The 21078-nt window shown below is 33.2% G+C and overlaps 1 protein-coding gene across 1 annotated transcript in view; it reads right to left on the minus strand.

Moving 5' to 3' along the window:
- Nucleotides 1-21078, minus strand: part of LOC142976107 (alkaline phosphatase-like) — a 112194-nt gene that overhangs the window by 62077 nt on the left and 29039 nt on the right. The window contains exon 2 of the mRNA XM_076119340.1: nucleotides 14252-14282. The gene's annotated coding sequence lies outside the window, so the exon portion shown is untranslated. The remainder of the gene's footprint in view (nucleotides 1-14251; nucleotides 14283-21078) is intronic.

Here is a 21078-nt window from a genome sequence, read left to right on the forward strand (position 1 = left end):
TCAATATAAAATTTTAAATTTTGTACAGGACCTAATATTGAATGAGTAAACACTAGAAGCAACACTAAGTGCACAACAGTTTATGTGCCATTCATGTCACTATTAGTTTGATCGTTTACATTACATCTCTCACAAATCCAGCATTGGATCTAAACCTCTGCGACAATCTCGCCACACTGCAGGTATTGAAAAGTGCTGAATACAATAGTACAATGCTTACATAAAGGAGGGCTGCGGTCGAACCAATCGCCTCACCTGTTTGCTCTCTGTTGTACCTTGTAATTTATTTTGTAACCATCAGAGTCGATCTGTAATGTAAACGTTCCGAGAACAATAGCCTTCTATCAGCTACAAAGGACTAGGCGAATATTGATTCAATTATCGAGTTCGCAGGTGAAATTGCAGCTTTAATATGTATGAAAGGATTTAGAGTGGGGTAACATTTTACAAGGTTAAAAAAACTTTGCTTTTTGAGGTGTCATTGTATAGACGACCAAAGTCATTAGATTCTTGCACGTTCATCATAAATCATTGTCAGTTGAGCCATCGACTTAGTATTATAATTAAATCGTCACTAATTATGTAAATGCAATCCAGGATTTGAACACCTAATTCGAGGCTAATAGCGATCGGATCATACTAAAAGACAAATATTTATTAGTATTCGAATTTGACTTCGACATAATTATACTTATTAATATTAAAAAGGCTTCAGGCGTAAAACATGTATAATATTGAAGCACATTCAATTTTCCATACTACAGTCAACGATACCTATTCACCGACAGGCTTGCTTGTAATTCGCAGTCGCCCCTCCTTGCAGGAAAATACTGCAGAAAACCCAAGAATATTATACCACAGATGTTTTTACGCAGAACTTACACGCCTCTAAAATCTTACCTAAGAAATAAACGTAAAAGGAAGTAAGAAGAAAGTTAATAAAATATTTTATTCATCGCTCCTCGTCACGAAACGGGGATTCATAGTATTAGAACGCACTATGCATTTTATAGTCATCATAAAATAGAGAAGGCTGTTTCTCTTAGAGTACGAGTAAGTCGGCACTCATAAATTCCACTTGAACGATTCCTTCTCAATTATTAGCATTTAATTTATTACGGTGAAGTAGTAAATGTTAGTGTAATATAAAGGTCTTAGCTAAAACCTTCTGAGGTGAATCTATTGAAGTGGATAGAACGACATTCAACGAACTGGAAGCTCTACAATATATTAAGGAGGTGGTTTTATGAAGGATTTTGTTGTAATGATTGCGTGAAAGATAAGGAAGAAAGACTGGATATACGATGCCTTAGGACAAACGACAAAAATAACATAACAAATCATGCAACGAATTTGTTTTGGTAGCTCAATTGTTGAATGAATCTCTTTAAAGTTCAAAAGTTGTTTACCAAAATAATAGAGATTTTGGAGTTAAAGTTTGTGTTATGTAAATATGTATTTCACATGATAAAGTCTCTAAAACCGGAGCTGATAAAAAACAAACTTTCTCGCACATAAAACTAGTGACATAAACTATGCAAAAATATGTAATAAATTTTGCATTTCTGATGACGTGACCTAGTTTTGCTGTAATCTGTACAAACTAGGCGCTTAATAAAAGTTTAGATTGCTATTTGTCTAACGTTGACCTGTGGGGATGCAAATACACTCGCGCAAATAGTGACACGCGGTAATGAGATGAGGACTTTGTTTAGTAATATCCCACTTGCGTTTATTTGTTTATATATTTTATAATTCAATATATGTAGTAGTAGTTAGGAAGCTAAGTTTCAATATAAATGACAAAGTCACCGACAAACTACAATAAAACAAATCATTTAAACAGTAAATAATAATTTTACTCAAATTATGACCATTCACCCTTAAACGAAGTCCCTCTTAACAAAGCTCAAGGAATAATAATATTTCGACAATAAGTACTCGAGAAAGATTCTCCTAAAAATGTTCCTTTGAAAAAAAATGTAAATTGGATTTCTTTGAACCCTATTACAATTCATGAAAAACGTTTTAATACCTGTTTGAACCTAACACGGAGGCTCGGGTATTCACAATTGTAAAATATCTGGTTCTAATAAAAATTCCACAAATACTTTTTCTCTAGGAGGTAGAAAATCCCGAATGACACTTAATTAGCGCGGCACTGTTAGGGCCGGGACGCCAAAACGGCTCGTTTTTTCAGTTAAACTTTTTTACCCGTCCGACGGTATTCAATTAGTTAAATTAAGCGGCGCAGTCGCTTTGCGCTTTTTTTTCAACTTCGGATCGTTTTACGAATAAAAACAGACAAAAAACAATGATATAACGGAAAAAGTTTTATACGTATCCTCATTGCCGAATTACGATCCTAAAATAATATTTTCAATCGCTGATACCTGGTATTATTGGAGCCCACCTTCCTTGAATATATATTTTAAAAATACATGTTAATTTCTCTCGATTTTGAATTCCAAAGCGCTATCAGTTTCAATGGGATACGTGAGTACGCATAAGAATATAATATTATTTAATATAACTTCTCCCCACGTTTCTCGACGTAGATTTTAATATGTGGATAAAAAGGCCCGTATGTTGATCCATGGCGTAATTTATAACCCGGTTGTAAAATGAAGAACGAAATACGTTTTATTTACTTTGTATTTCGTGCCGGATTATTATTTATTTAATATGTTTGGTTTGTTAAATATTTCTCTCAGTTATTTTAATAGAAGTTTATGTACAAACACATACCTAGAATTGAATTTAAACATCACTCCAATATGTCTCAAAAATACCGTTAACGTAAAAAATACTTAAGGTAAAATAAGTAGTCATACTAGAGAACTAGGATTGTTAAGAGATGATTATTAAGGTCACGATCTCTACAGAATTAAATCACGGGCTCGCACAATTCTTCAAATTAATTTTATTATTCGGTCTTTGACCTTGACTATATACAAATGGAAGTCACGAATATTAAGCCCGCTTCCAGCTATGGATATAAAAGTTTATTTAAAAACAAAACTGCTACTTTATTTGTGTAAAACAGTCATTTTATAACAATATGCATACTGGACAGTAAATAGTAAGTGACCAAACCATTTCTATATATTTTATACTCACCAAAAATACTTATTCAATTTATTACACGAACTAATAACAAAATCAAACCCACTGAGTACAGTAAACATAACACAAAAGTTTGTTAACACGTCATGTAAACACTGTCGCATACATTTTGTTTGTGTGCATATTGACAAGTATCGACTTCGAACACGTCCGACGGCGGTCTCGTGACGTGCAAATCCTATGCAGGGATGGCAAGAATGCACACAGATTCTGACTTAACCGTAAAAGATTCTTGAGAGTTTTCACACCAAGTGGTGACGCTGGTTTAACTGGATTCTTTTTATCTCAAAAATATGTTAGCAATGATCTGCGATGGACTTTTATACAAGGAAGTATCCGACACGAATTTTGAGTATATTTGTAGCGCAATTTTATACCACTATTGACTATAGACAATCAACTAACTGTCCATGAATCTTGTAAGAAACAATCAGCGCCCCTAGCGAGTGCTTTAGGATCTATTTTGTAAGTACATTTTAATCATAAAGTAAACTTGTGCCATTGATCGAAAGCAAAAAAAAACAAAAAAAACTTTGAGTAGGAATCAAAAACCATGAACTCAGATTTAGCAATGTGACAATATAATCAATGAAGCGATTTTCTAAAATCGGTATTAACCATTTTCAATAGAAAACCTTCTACGGTAAAGGAAATATATTGGAATAGTATAAACAACAATAAATTGACATTTTATTCAACCAGTCGCTGTCCAGTCCCACACTATTTGTTTAACTATTCTGTGAATGGTACACAGATACCAAACCTGTTAACTAACTCGCCGAACTGTATCTATCTTTCGTATTTGTATTGTAATTTCTGTGGATGAAAAGTTTTCCATTGGGTTCTTTTTATAAAACCCATTTTCCACGTATTCCTATTTCTACGTATTTGGTGTTTTTTTGGTACATTGCCGTATTGCATGGCTTTAATTAAGATCTGAAAATATGCTTGGCGTTTTTTTATTGGGGTTATCCAAATACAAGCCTTAAAACGTTTAATTAAACACATATGTTTTTAAACCAGAAATATGTAAGAACTACGCTATTCCTTAATTTATCTCATTAAAAGCTTATATATATAAGCTGACAAAAGCTGTGTCCGTATCATTTACTTGAAAATAATCTGATCCTTTAATGGACCATTGCATTTCTCCTGAGTACATTCTCCGTCTTTTGTTCTCGTAGACAGTGTCTACGACGTAGCAGGCTACGGCGTAGGACATACAATAACGGGCTGATGCTAAAAGCACTACTGTGTAAGGTGAAGGCTTTTTGATGTTTATCCTTGTTATAAAGTATTAAACAATGAAGTAAGTTTGTTTGCTTACTTTGTCACTGTTTCTACTTTTAGTCTTAATTCTTGTTGAGAACCAAAATATAAGGCACAAAATCTGTTACAGCTACATACTCTTCCAAAAATACGGGAAGCTACATAAATTGTCACCGGTTTTGGCGGTACAAGATAAGGCAACCTGCATGCCTAACAGTTATTAAAACAGTTTGACAATGTGCCAACTTTGCCAACATGCACTTGGCCAGGTTGAATACAACTACATCACAATTACACGACATCCAATCTTGACAAAATTCAATACAAAGTTATCTACACTACCTTATCTACCATTGTCTTTTTTCAGTATAAACAATTTTGAAGGTGTGTCTTGGAAAATATTGTCCTAATGTACGGTACAACCCGACACGAAAGTAAGCCGCAAACGAGAGCAAAGAAGCCTGCATGTAGGTCTCAAGTCGTGTCCCACAACAGGCAAATAAATCACTAGCTTTCACTTGTTCATGTTATGCATACGAAAATATTTGCGGTTTTCTAGTTCGTTGACCTCAGGTTAGAACTTGGTCTAAGCTGGATTTATTTGTGGGAAATTTTGGAAAACTGTTTTAGTAGTGTAGGTATGTGACGTTTGACGTCACAAGTCCTGGAAGATTTTCTTAGAAGTATTTAGAAAGCCAATCTAACTTTTTATCTTTCTATGTTGTTTGTAAGTCCTTTGATCTTATGAGATCAAGTTAAATATAAATATCTACACGGATAAACATATATTATGACTTATTTTTAATACATAAAATAACTTACTGCGTCATGACAGTAATATTTTGATAGAATACTTTTAAGAGAGAAGTTACCTTGACCAATCAAATAGAATCGTTGTAAGCAAAGGTTGTATCGTTTTGTACTTTCAGAAGAAAAATATTCAGAACTGTTTTACAAAATCAAGAACAAGTTTTGCATTTCATTTCAAGCTCGTTTCTTGATAAAATATATACACAACTACATCCATTAATTACACGAACTTAAACATGCGAACTCACCGCAATAAATCTCTCGCAATATATTCACTAAAGAAACTGATTTCTTTCTCTAAGCTCCAAGATCAATACAATATGTTTTACACTATCCCCATGAGTGCTCTTTTTCAAAGCTCATACTTATCTTCATTTATCACAGGAAGCAATAAAGACGGTCTCGGCAATATATTCCCGTCTCGGTCCCACACGTTGCGGCTAATGATACCGTTCGCAAATAATAGCGAAGCTTTTAGGTATTGTTGACACGTTTTCTTGTGTGAAAGCCTCTTAATAGCATGTGTTTATTTGGTTTTTGACAAATCGAGGTTCGTTACTATTGTTAAGATTGTTCCGGAATTCGGTGCGGCATGAGAAAAGGGCTGTCAGTTTTCGCGTGTTTTTGGACACCTACCGTGTCTAATGTTGTCGTGAGATGGGGCTTTTAATGATTATGTTCGGGATTGTTTATGACCGTCTAGGGGCTTTTGATGGGTATGAAATATTTCCAACGCTTTTAAAAGATATACTGTCGGTAAATTTACTATTTAGCCTAATTATACATGAGTACATACTTCATCTAATTGCGTATGGATACAATAAAGCAATATCTGATTTATATGGTCTATGCAATGTCTACTGCATCAATTCACTGTTCATAGTTCCGTAAAACAATATTATATATATTATCGGAACTGGCAACCTTATTTCTAGTACAACACCGTAATCTCTGATGCATGAACAATTAATCAAGATGAACGTCGTGTGATACGATAAATTACTTTAGTCTGTGGTTTTACAACATGGATTGGATTAAAGGATTATGTGGCATTATTTTCTTATATGAAACGGATTCTACTGGTTCTTGGTATGTCTGGATTATTAGTACTTATTGGAGGAGTATGGCAACGAAAACTTTGACGCGAGAATTTTATATATTAGATTGTTCTTTGTATCTTGTTCTTGACCTAATTAGTCGGCACTTGTTAACGTAAATAATTGATCTAATAAATAGTTTTCAGGCAGGGTTTAAAACAAACAGAAAAGGGAGTCCAGGAAGTTGAAGGTATTCTCATAAATAAAAAAACTAAGGCTATTAATACAACAGTAAAAATCAATGACTTCGATAACAAGGATGTTTTAATGAACAATTCATTACACCAACTTTTCCAATAATTTTGCGAAATAAAAGCTAATTAGTTTTATGAATATAAAATAACTGATTAGTCAAACATTGGCTTAATTTAATATGAATACCTGTAAAGTTTGAACGAATTAATTATCAAGTAAGTTATAAACATGATTTTGAGGAAATTAAAAAGAAAACCTTTTATAGGTAAAGTTTGTTCCACAACGTTGTAAGTACCGTAATAATGTCAGAGGTAAAATATTGCCGGGGAAATGCCCACAAATAATGACTGTAATTGTTATTTTTTGCGAGAGCACTTTGAAAGAATGGAAACCTTGAGGATAATTTGGAACATTTTGCTTTAGCTTAAAGGTCACATCTTGTAACACAAACTTTATATAAATTTTACTGTGAAGTCTTCTTTACAAACCTAGATAAAATTACAATTTGATACCGTATCGCTATTCTCAAAACTCAACTATGGCTTTCGTATTGAGAGTTTGACATTCAAACTTGAAGAACTTCTTTGAAATATGTTATAAGCATTGCAGTGGGTTTCTTTACAGTCGATACTAACGAGTATCCAGAATTTGACATTTAAAATGTACTGAGCAACTAGTACCTACGCCATTTGGTAGAGGCTAATCAGGGTTTTATACAAAACTACTCTATAAAATAGAAAGCCGGTTTTCGATAGTCAATAGTAGCAGAGAATCGCCCCACTAATCAACTTACTTGGAAATGAAGCCTATAAAAGTAAGCCAAGAATACTTATATAGTAATCAACAAAAAAAACACTTTGTAAGTTTTCGCAATAAGCAACAATCACCCTCTAATTTTGAAACTGCGAAGCCGAATAATTAAGTTAAAGTTATTGGTCAACCTGAATTAGACCACAAATTGTACTACTACCCTACTTCAGTTGAAATTCCAGCAATTTTCAATAATAGCTTATTTCTTTCGCTGTTGCATACACAGTCGCTTGTAATGGACTTGCAAATAATTTTCCCTAACACGCGAACATAAAATTACATAATAATTACTCATAAATACAGTACTTGCATTTCTTTGTATGACTATTTTATGACATAGTGGTATTATATATAACTTGACATTATATGAGTTCAAAAAAGCACATGACTTCAGTCTTTAAAAAGTGATATGTGCCCTTTTCGAAACAGGAATGAATTTCGATTAATTAGTCGTAGATCCATTTAGAGTTACTAGATGCCGTTCTTAGCAGACAAGAAATTTTAATGTGAAAAGTGGGCGGTATATCAAATATAAGGGTTTTTTATAAAGTATCTTCAAACGTATATTTCGTGTTATATTATTATCTGATGATTTTAAGACTCTATGAGTCAAAATATGAATATCGCATTAGATACTGCTTTATATCCTATCCGGAAATTCTATTCGTTCCATCAATTTGTGTTTCAGTAGAAGTTTGAAAATTCAAGCACCTGGCGATCGGTAAACGATCAGCAAAGCTACTCGTAAGTTATTTTTAACGCATTCAGTGTATGACGGATGGATTTTTGAATAATGCAGCATAGTCCATGTGAAAATGCAGGAGTAGCTTATAATGTATTAGCAATGTCTATATTGACCCTTAAATTGATTTGTCGTAGTCATATTTCTTTTGCCGTAGTCATATATTATGAGGTTTAATTGTGTATAATACTAAATAACTTAAGAAATAATTTATTGAAAGCAAAACCTACTTTCCTCGTATCGCTGTAATTTAACAGTAACTATTTAACTTCGTACTATTACTAATACCCTTAGTTACCTAACGTTGTTCAGAGCATAATTAAATTATAAAGTCATATTTTTATATTAATTTAATTTATCTAAAGGTTGTGGCTTTATGCTAGCCTTCAATGTGCCTTTCACTAGTTCCGCTATACCTTTCAAATGAGATTATAAATCCGTGAAACTCAATTGTGGCAGCGGCCTATAGAGGTTCGTGATTATCTGTAGATAATTACTAGATAATACATCTAATGATGTGGAAATTAGGGCTTGAATTCAATTATAGTAATTCAATATGATAATGGAGAGTAATATTACCTTCCTCACAATACGTACTATGAGCACGGTTAATGTGTTAAGAGCACATTAGTAATACGCACCGTTTCATTATTTTTTTTTAACTAACACGTTTTTTATACATAATACTTTATTACCAAACGGGTCTTAAATGCGATGACAATTCCAAAGGTTATATATAATACCTTATTTTGAATTTTTTGCGTGCCCGTGACCGCGACTGGTGTTACTCGATCGAAATGTCGAGTAGCAAACATTATTTTAGTACCTAACCTCTGAACTTGAATACGTTACCATTCAAAATCATCATTGCGTTTAAGACCGGTTTAGACATTTTGTATTTTATTGCTCACCCCTAAAAAACTAGGGCAAAAATTCAACAAAATTCATTAAGCTGCCTTTCCGAGTATGTAGCTGTTACACTTGACAGCCATGCCTAGTATTCGGCAACCAATGCGAGTTTAAAATGCCAATAACTGAATCTGGCATTCTAACTTTTTTGCATTTGGGTCAAGAACTGGACAATCAGTGGGTACTTTGTTCTACGAAAACGACGTTTGTATATCATAGATAACTAAAGTTTAAAACTCAAGTATTAAAGTATGCCTTAAATACAACTTAATGGAAAGCCTTAGTACGCACGGTTTGCCTAGATCATAAGTAATAATTCTATGTAATTAATATGATGTATCTTCACCTTCCTTTTGTGTATCAAACAGACCATCATCAGCTGCATAAGCCTACGGGTCAATGATGTACTAAATTCGGAATTTTGCATAACCCCGCCACCTGCAAACCTTGCTTACAAGGCTCTGTACTAACATGTAAACATGTTGGACTATAGAACGGTGTTTATTCCCTTAAGTAACCGTGAAGGATTCCCCTATAGAAATAATGCTGCAGTTCAAACAATGCTTGTGTTACAGAATTCTAGGTAATAGTTGTGAACATATTAGAATGTATGTTATCAGGGTAGTATCATAGAATGTAATAGTGTTACTGCTTTGCTACATCTAGAGGTGAATATTGCACCTTTATTGTAAGCTACATGAGTAGAATCTAGCCTCAATGGAGCCACTTAAATGCAGCTGCAACTTGGTATATTTCTTTAAAGATTTTTGTTTGTATAACATGATGTATTGACGTAAATAGACCAAGGAATTTTGTTAAGTTGTCGTTTTTAATTATGATACTGGACTGACAACAACAACACACAAAAACATGTGTTTTATACATACATATGACGACGCCTCGTCTCACAGGGGTAGGAAAAAACCAAAAAGCGCCACTTTTCATACCAAACAAACACACAAAACACATTTTATGTGTTGGTTAGTTCAGTATTATTACATCTCTTAATAGTTTCGTGACAAATAACAAACATGTTATTGTAAATTAAATTCAAAACACGATACAATTGGTTGGAAACAAGTGTCAAAATTCACCATCAATAGCACTAACCAAGTTTCCTGTCTTTGAAGCGAATTAAACAAGATTAGACAATCAAATTCGCTCTAAATGAGTACAATACGGCACAATTAGAACATCTTGAATCTCATCAAAATTTCAACTTGTTTTATCCTACTAATCCTACTAATATTACAAAATGCGAAAGTTAGTGAGAATGTATGTATGCATGTATGGATGTTTGTTACTCTTTTACACTAATACTACTAAACCGATTACGATAAAATTTGGTATATCGGTAGCTGAAGATCTGGATTAACACATAGGCTATTTGCACATAGGTTTTAATCCCGGAGTTCCCGAGGGGTCGGGATTTAAACGCGAAGGTTTTCGACGCGGACGAAGTCGCGGGCGGCCTCTAGTTGGTAATAGATGAACTTTAAACGCGAACTATGTCGGTTCTCGTTCATTTAGAATTAACGATCTCAATTCAACATCACGTCGACGTGCCTCACATAATATATTATTAAACACCGCAATATTTATACCGAACTTGGTTCAAGTATTTTCACGCTCGATATAATATGTTAGAATACGCTTGAGGTATTATAAAATCAGTATTCATTGAGTTTAAACATTGTTGAATTATACATAAACTTTAAAGGTTATATGAGCTGAGTTATCATGTATTGCAGCATTATAAACATTTATTAAGGTGAAAATTCGACTATAATTTTTAATGTCACAAGAGGCGAGCAAACTGTACTAATAATTCAATTATAATTAAAATTAAATTAAAGAAGTTGTTCAAATGTGTTTTTTTTTTCGAACTATACTTAAATTTACCATATTTGTACTTTATTATCGAAAAAAAAAATACTGGTCAAACTGAGTGTGCGTACAAAGGAATCGAAAACTATATATCTGGGGGCACGGAAGTGCCCCCGCAAGTCGAGCAAAAAAAAAGCGGCACGGCCGTAACATCCTTTTCTCGAAGCAATTCGGGCTATTTTTGACACCCCTATAATTTCGTTGTGGATAAAACAAGAAGCTTGGATTTTCAGCAACTAATCAGTCATTGTATAAACACGGTATATTTAAAATTTCAGTCAATTTGAACCAGTAGTTTAAGAATGACAACTTGTTAAAATTTTGAATTTTGTCACTCACTGATTCACTGACTCACTGACTCACTGACTCACCGATCATCAAAAGTATAAGGTACTTCTAGCAGACTTAGAAGCTTAAAATTTAGAATACAAATAGGGTTTAGTGTCTTAATCATGGGAAAAATGTAATATTTTCTAATTTCGGTCCAGTTTTCTAAATACACCAACTGCAACAATAACTTTGTAATCCCATATAAATGTATAAGATTACAAGGTTACATTTGCAGTTAATGAATTATTATTACTGTAGAAAATAAAATAAATAGGTGTAAATAGGTACCTACTATATGAGGCATAACGGGAGGGGGTAAAGGGTGGGTAAGGGTGTTTAGCCCATGAAACTGAACAACATTCCCATAAGAAAATATGTTGAATTATGAAAAAAAAAGTCTTTCCATACAAATTGGACTTATGTTCGCTCTACAAAAAGAAGTGAGATGCCATCAAAAACATTCTGTAAAAACCTCAAGTCTCGCCGTAAAAAGTTGTGAGATCTATATAATACCAAGTCGATTAATCTATTTAGTCTCTACTTAAAGGACCTTCTGTCTTAAGTTATTACGTATGTTACTATCATGCCAATTTAAAAAAAATACCCTTAAAACAAATAGATCGACTTGGTCATCGCAAGAAAACACAAATTCGCCATTATTAACATTTCAGGAGCATTAACTTCTTGTCGTGCTGTGTAGTGTAATACTTACTAATAATCAAATCATGCGATGGCCAGGTCGGTCTATTTGTTTTAAAGGTATTTCTTTAAAATTGGCATGATAATAACATACGTAATAACTTAAGACAGAAGGTCCTTTAAGTAGAGACTAAATAGATTAATCGACTTGGTATTATATAGATCTCACAACTTTTTACGGCGAGACTTGAGGTTTTTACAGAATGTTTTTGATGGCATTTATCTTGACAGCACGGACCATATAATATAAAAAAACATACTTAATGTGCAAGTTTATAATTGATTTTCGTAAATCGAATAAAAATCCATCTCGAGCTTCTTCAAAAGCATTTATCATCGTAGCATTAGATGTATCCATTTTATATCCAAGAGAATATTGAGGTGAAACTCTCGAACAATAAGAAACTTTGAAAAATAGCATCGTTGAAACTCTTTGATGTTTCCTCCTTTATTTTATTTACTTCTGTATCGCTATAACTTGTTGTATTACGGATTAAACTTTGTAAGTATGATGTTCTTACTTTTTGTATCAGATCTTAGTTTCTTCGGTCTATTTTGTAGAAATAAATTGGCAAAAGTTTAGTATTGCTTTGAGTTGTTATACCAATTTCATATTAAAGTTGTAGATAACTTAGCAGCCGAAGAGGAATATAGCACTTTATAAACGTAAAAATATGATAGCAGTGTACACATATATTTTATAACTAGCTGACCCGCGCAACTTCGCTTGCGTCACTTAAGAGAATAAGTCAAAAATTTTCCCCGTTTTTGTAACATTTTTCGTTGCTACTCCGCTCCTAATGACTGTAGCGTGATGTTATATAGCCTATAGCCTTCCTCGATAAATGGGCTATCTAACACTGAAAGAATTTTTCAAATCGGACCAGTAGTTCCTGAGATTAGCGCGTTCAAACAAACAAACAAACAAACAAACAAACTCTTCAGCTTTATAATATTAGTATAGATGGTATGTAAATAAATATCAAGGTAAATAAATAATTGTATAATTGTCTGCGCTTAATTAATGTTTGCGACTAGATCAAAATGAAATATAAATATGTACTCAGAGCAACATACACATTAATATGCATAAAGCTTGAACCATTAAACCGGGAACACACAAGAGACAAGGGAATACGAAAACCGAGGAAATGCAATAACAATATCGTGCACCTAAACAATCCTATCGAGCAAATAACAGTCACAATTCAAAGCAAATAACTGAGAAACGTTCTAATTGAAATAGCCAATTAAAACCGGTGGCCAGATGCGTCATTGTTTACTAACATCCGGCGTCTGGCCGGTTCAAACAATCGACGAATGAGACAATAGAAACAACGCGGAATATATTGAAATAGCAATAGCCGTCTAAAATAGATACGGTTGTGCAATTCAGATATTGATGTCACGATTGTGTGGAAAGGCAAGGGCGCATATCCGTTTCCTGGAAGCAAGGTATCCTACAAATAATTTAAATGCCGGTGTGGATATATGTATGTTTCTCTTTTAAATAAACAAAATTGTGTTAATTATCGAAAGGCCTTACAACTCTCTTGATTCTGTAGGAGACCCTTGTTCAGCAGTTGGTCAGTAATGGGACTCAAAAAAGGATATTATACTGGACTCAAAAGCTATTTTAAAAACAAGTAGATTTTAAAGCATAGCATTAGAAATACCGTCGTGACACTCTTGCAAGAATGCGCAATTTTTAATAGACAGAAAAACTATCTCAACGCCGGCATTTATATACTGTCAGCGTCATAAAAATACGTAAATTAAGTAAGTATTGAGTCCATGCGACAACTGTGACCAGTGCGTGACCAACTCACAATTAAAACCCTATAAACGAGAATTTTCTTTTATTGACTGTTACTATTTAAACTGACCGAGTGTAGCCCCGTTTTTTCCGGTCCAACACGAACATGAAAACGTTTTACATATTTCAAGAATCGTGTACCTGTTTTAATTAACACATAAAATGTCAGTAGTTGAAAGTTTGTTCTATAAATATTGAGTATATTTTTTTGTTTTTACTGGCTCATTTTTTTATTTTAACTTGAAGAAAAGTTTTTATTTAAACTTTAAAAACTCTTGAAATTTATAGGCGTTCCATAACTTAAAAAAGAGTACACATTTAATGTAAATTTATACATAAATTCACTCTTATTTGGAATTTGTATGTGTTTAAAATATGCTCTAGTTTCACCGCACATAATAAATTAAAACCCGATCTTTTAGTATTCTGATACTTCATAAAAATATTTTATGCCTTTACTAAAAACATAACTAATTTCTTATTTTTACAATTACTTTATTTACATTGAAATTGAAACATACAAAATAATCTCTTCTTAAAAACAACAAACTTAAAACTTACCAAAATCCTCTCCGTATTCCACTCGCAAAATCTGTAACACAAACAATACAATCAATCTTCAAATACTCCCGTGCAATACCTCCTATTTGGTTTTCTTCATCGCATGCGCATATGCAGTAAGCAATCGCCAAATTGGATTTCCCAGTACTGTGTATCGTTATTGAGACCCAATGTTTATAATTACTATCGTGCCATGTTATGTAAATGCAACTGGGTGATCCGCATAGCAATCAGATGCACTATACTGTGAAGGGTGTATAAGGGGCCGAAGCCTTCTGTATACTGTGTGTGGAATATTGCTCTGTGAAAATGAATTGGGTATAATATTTATTATAGTGTATATTTTTATTAACGGCTTGTTGCTGTTTTTTATTGTAAGTCGGATAAAGTTTTATGGTATCGTTTGATATAGAACATTTTAAGAACAATTTTCGATTGAGTTTAGGTAGTGTGTAAATGCAGTTGAATAATTATTATTTGTCTGCAACTTTATGTAGATAGTTGTTTTGTTCATCAGATTATTTCCTGGCTTAAAAAGTATGGTTTCGATTAGTATACAGTATTTTTTTAAGGAAAGTTATCAGGATTAAAAGTTAATTAAAAATACTTACAAATAAATAAAGGAAAACTTAGCGTCTCTATTTACGGGAGCTTGCATTTCTTTACTCGTTTTTATAAAAGAAAAAAATGTTTACGATGCTCGTGACTGAAACAGTCGTAACTATGTAAAGTAAAGAAAATTACAATGCAAACAATACATTATTAATTACAGACTTAATGTTTTACGAAGCAGAAACTAGAAAAAACTATTTATATTTAATAATAATAATAATAATATATTTATTTCACAAACATATATATTATTTATATTTATATTATATTTAATTTATATTTACATTACCTTACTTGAGAGGTCAGGTTATTTTAAAAGTTTTACATGCCCGTTACTTTCTAAGGAATCATGAGAAACGGTAGGCTTCAAAGCAGAAATAATTATATGATTATAAGTGTACACGCAATACTTGACTACAACGCAAGTTCCATTGAAGCGATCAATTTGAATAATTCGTAAATAGTACGTACTATAATATTCTGAGTATGAGTAATACCTATGCAGATGGGCAGATAGTTTCGTAATTATATTATAAGAATGGTTTTACAGCAGGAGCTAACTTTTTGGTAAATACTAATAAGAATAAAGTTATAACATATTCTTTCAGAAATGCATTGCAAAACAAATCCCGACTAATTAAGGATCTCCTCCTTTTTTTAAGACTGCTGTTAAAAATCTGTTTAAAATAACGCACAATAATTAACAATAAATATATCCAGGTTTCCAAATGGTATCAATATTTCTGACACCCGATCACCTGTATCAACGCGGTCTAAATATTATGATTTAGATTGGTTACAAGACGATACACTTGACGTTGACTTCAAATCAATCTAGCACAGTCAATTCTATCATGTATTTCCATTTACAAACATGCGTCAAACAGACATGCCTCCACACAAAGCAAAGCGTGACATTGTTCAACAGTATTCAGCTCGATACCACTCACGTATTCCAAAAGTTATGACATTTCAATTAGAAATTAAATTGTATTCGGTCCAACAAATATCTGTTTGTTTATTGTTTGCCACAAAACCGTGTATTGCGTGTTAATCGCACATCATAACACATAGATTTCGTTCCACAAATAGATTTAGATGTTTTATGTTCATCGTATAGTTAAATTAAGTTATGTTATATTTGAAATTGAATTATTAAATTTGGGTATTCTGTTTTAGTACATTTATTAATAACTTTAAATTGTTTTGAAAACTGATGCTATATTTAGATACGCTTATAACCAGTATGTTGTTTCTATAACGCTAATGTTAAGCAATCCGTAGCGGATTTTGCTTTCAGATGGATGACCCCAGAAAAATATTTGTGTGGTTACATAAAACGGTTCTACCGAAAACATCGTCATGAATTATCTAAGCCACTAAGCCTTCATTTCCGTAAAAGTCTTTTACCAAAACATGTACTAATGTTTCCTGTCCTCATTTTTTATGAAGGAAAGCCATATAGTAGGAGAAAGAAATGAGGTGTGCAAACATGTAGACGGATGTTTGCACAACCCATTCGCTTTCGTACCACGGTCGCAAACACTTGACCTTTGAGAACATCTTCAATTTGTTTAGTATAATATATCTCTAGGACTGCCTGGCTATTGTGAGAGCAACGACTATTGTAGCAACACAAAAAGAAAACAAGGCTGTTTTTTCAAGAAAAAAAAACAGTAGCTCGATTCTCTACTACTATCGACTACCGACAACCGGCTTGTCATCGAGAAATTTTGTATGAAAATCTGATCAGCGCCTCTGTCGGATGTCGTAGGAAATATTTTGGCAGTTTTTTAATGATTTTTTTTATGTATGAAAAGAAATTCTTTTCATACAGTCTAAATGTCAAAATTTCGACACTCGACAGAACCATCGGTATAGAATCGCGCTACAGTAGCTATCCCTTTCAACTATTGACTATCGACAACCGACTACCTATCGAGAAATGTTATATGAATAAATGATCAGCGCCTCTAGCGGTCGCCGCAAGGAACATTTTAAATGTCAAGATCATGATGCTCTACAGTACAAACTTTAAATAGTTTTCGCTCGCAACTGCACTGACATGTTCATAGTACAACTAGCTGACCCGGCGTTATCTTACTATATAAATAAAAAAATAGTGTCACTCAGGGGTATGAAAAATAAATGTTGGCCGATTCTCAGACCTACTCAATACGCTCACAAAATTTCATGAAAATCGGTCAAGCCGTTTCGGAGGAGTATGGCAACGAAAACTGTGACGCGAGAATTTTATATATTAGATGTAATGCAATAACTATTGCTATGTCTACATGCCACTTCTCTTAAAGGCTGCTATCTCGAAAAGAATTGAAAGTCACACACTTTTACTCCAAACATAAAATTTCGATGTACAAGTTCGAGTCGATAAAATGTATTTTACTTTACTTTATTTTCAAAGCAAATATCAACGCTGCTTCTATCAATGTAAACAAATATCGAAATGTATTTCCAGATACGCGTTTTGAATAAAATTCTAGTCATCTTTTGTTATATTATGTATGTATGTAACTTCTGTATAATATAGGAAAAGGAGCAGTCCCTTAGATAATGTAATCACGAAATTACAGCTCACGATGTATGAACTCATATTGAAGATCAAAGCTAAAGAAAATTACTTCCAAATTTTTACTAGAAGCAATATGCATACTTCGTTCCTGTGATAATAAACTTACTTTTGATTATCTTTTGGACGAATATTCTATTTAAATACGTTGTTGTTCATGTAATATGCTAAATTTAATATTCATATCTCACTAATAACACAATGTTGTAAATCAAAATACATCAAACTCGACGTAAGACTATAACCACACCATATTTAAACAAAGGGCATATTTTATTTTTTGTTTCTATAATATAAAGCGACCAACAAGTTTTTCATAGATTCTAAAAAATAAATATTTTGAGTTACGTCACTATTGTATTATTAGCGCGATAAATAATATAAAAACACGCAAGAGCCCCAAAGGCTATGCACATCATACTCATTTTGTATTTAATGCCATTCAGGTAATTACTTTACTGGAAAAATAAAGCGAGGTCATTAAACTCTTGCAGCTGAAAATGAATAAACCATGTAATAAAAGTCGTAAGTACCGGTAAAGAGGTAATATGTTGCAATTATTACCGCAACAATGTTCCAACCAGTCATCTGTTAAGTATTTTATGGGTAATAAACACTTTGATACTTATCTAATTACAGTAAATTAGTTCATAACTTTTATGGTCAGTGGTTAAAATAATGCAAAGGTTATTCGCGCTTTTAACATTACTACTGAGTGGATAAACGTATTACTCATTAAGATACTAAGACCAAAACGTATCTTCTTTGAATCGTGGATACTCTTAGCTCAGATATCACTTGCGGTGTCATACTTATTTTACCAAACGATAAGTGCAATGCGTTGCTTAAACTCATGAATAAAATAAAAATTCTATATTAGAAACTTACCATTTCTTGATACATAGAAATTAACTAAAATCTATCAATGGCAACCTATTTAAATATGCAGTAATAGTACGAATATAAGAGCGAGTTAGCTTGCAATTGATCCGACAACTCACTGTACAAGTTGTGTTTTAAGCTCCTTCCAACGGTTGGCGATTGTTGGCCTTAGCAAGCCAACATTGGCCACACTTCATCATAATTTACGAAGCTATTCAAATATAAATCGAAAGCGGTTGAATTTCATCGAAGTAGATCAATTGGATTAAGCGCTTGGGAGTTCAATCGACACTATAACTCCCGGTGGAAATAAAAAGCTTTTTTGTAATTGAACTCCGGTATGAAAACATTAATTCCATATTGTTCGGTTCAGAATTTGAATCATCAGTAAATAATATATTCAATTTGTTAGCGTTTACAATACGATAATATAACACCGAAACAGTATCACGAACTTTTTTTTTTGATATTTTTCGAAATTATTGCCGATGTACTTAAATTGCCATATAAATTGTCAACTGCGACTCGAACACATCACACACAGTCGCAAGTGGCCCGTAATCCCCTCTGCATGTTACGTATAGCTATTCCCGGCCCACTAATTAGTACGCACCCTTTCTTGCAATAAAGTTCTCGCCCCAAAGAATCCAATAAAGCTACATAACGTAGTTCTATCGCCTCGGAATAGTACTAAACGCCCTAAACGGCAATTCCCTTTACTCGTTTATCTTCGTTATTCGGGACAAAAAAGTTTTTCTTGTAATTCATCCTTTACTAAAAGTTTCCTTTGGTATAAAATTGCGGGTTTTTGTTGTCAAAAATGCTCGTTACTTTATTTTTTAAGTCGCTTTTTTTTTGTAACTTCCCTTCCGTCCCTAACAAATACAAATGAAAGAAAAAATCGTAATATCTTAAAGATTTGCAATTTAAACTTGGCTTTCCGATTTATTTGCACTAGCATCATTGAAAGCACGTCACCCCTAACAACAATCTCTTTACGCTATTTCCCACACTATTTTATGTTTCGATGGAAAGTTGAACTGAACTCTAGTCTATTCCAAATTCACGAAACTTGCTCCGAAAAGCTTTCGTCTCCCGTAGATAATTTCGAAATATCCTACCAGACTTGTGTTAGTGCAGATTCAGTAATCTCTATGAAACAAGCAGGCAACAAAGCCTTGCGGGTAAAACGACGGATTATCACTTACCACCACATTGTCCCCCAGTTCACAACTGAAAGCCGTAGCTCAATTAAAACAGGATTTGGTTTTAACACGGAAGCAAATATGAATAGGCTTTAGGGCTTCTAGGTGCGGTGTTCGCAATAGTGTTATCGGCTTCTCGTTACGTTGTCAAAGTTAATACTAAAGTTATAAAGGTAAGCTTGGTTAGTTTCTCTTTCAACTAACGAAATTATATCACTTACTGCTGGTAAAATGGTTTTCTACAAACCTTAGTGAGATAATGTGTTTTTTTTTTCATCTTTTTATAAAAACCACTTTTAATTTGGCTGCGTCATACCACATGTCCTCAGCTGTTAGTTAATTGCATCGATAAAAGAAAATTGTGGGTAATTTAAAAATCTCTACACATTTGAAGCGAAGAATACTCTGAAGATTTCACGCGTAGGTACTAAGATTATAGAAAAATAACATCACTTCTACTTCTTTGTATTTCCTCCACGATTAAACTACCAAAGCTTTTCACGAATTTTGCAGAGTGGTTCCTTGCAAGTTGAAAAGAATATAGGATACATTTCGTTACATAATACGAGAGTGGAACAGCGGACTACTGTTGTGTAAAGTGATGACGTCATGCTGAGACACGAAGACGCTCAATCTAGACTTTCCAATTTAGCTTGATCAATACTAAGGCAGGCCTTCTTTCTAACGTATCGGGAACAAATCTATCAGACCTTCGTCAGTTGCCCTCGTGTGATGTATTTAAACGGTGAATCAGTGTCGTCTTACATTCTAAACAGAGGGCTTATTTAAAAAATACATATAGACTAAAATAAAATAGCAATTATCTGTGACATTTTTTAACGCAAATAGTTAAGAATTTTACCTGATACCAAATCTCTATTAATCAGTCGCGCGATTCTGTACAGTTGGTACATATGGTATCGAAAATTTAATTATTAAAATGTACCAAAAAATAGTTGCTACTCAAAATTCATAAAATTTCTCGAATTTTCAAAACTTAAAAAGTTTTCTTACTCAATACGGTTATTTACAAAACCAATACGAGTTCATTTGTATAGGCAACATGACTGAACGAGCTTGTCCCACATTCGACCAATCCATTCGGCGATTACCCCACAATTGTCTCTCAAAGGCACCACTATATACAATGATTGTCTATCAAGTTCCTATGCACGACGCAATCGAAGCTAGACTGCAATGTACATTGCCGCATGCGATAAATTATACTGAATAGCCAAAGGTTGACGTCATAGAGAAGACGATTTGATATTCAAGTGATAAAATTGGAGTTCGCTCACTTGATATCTTCATAATATAATAAGTACGTTATGAATGTCCGTTACTATAAAATGATCTTCCAGTATTGACGAAACTGTTACAATAGTACTAACATTTATAAAAAATACTGTTATATTAATTACTTAGGAAGGAACTTTAACTGTGGGTTACAATTAGAAATCTATAAATAACGGCGAACCAATAAAAGCCAAAAGTAATAACGTATTTTTCCATAAACGCAAGTTAAAACAAGAAGGTCGTAA

The sequence above is a fragment of the Anticarsia gemmatalis genome, chromosome 10 (assembly GCF_050436995.1).
Source record: "Anticarsia gemmatalis isolate Benzon Research Colony breed Stoneville strain chromosome 10, ilAntGemm2 primary, whole genome shotgun sequence".
Taxonomy (NCBI): Eukaryota; Metazoa; Arthropoda; class Insecta; order Lepidoptera; family Erebidae; genus Anticarsia; species Anticarsia gemmatalis.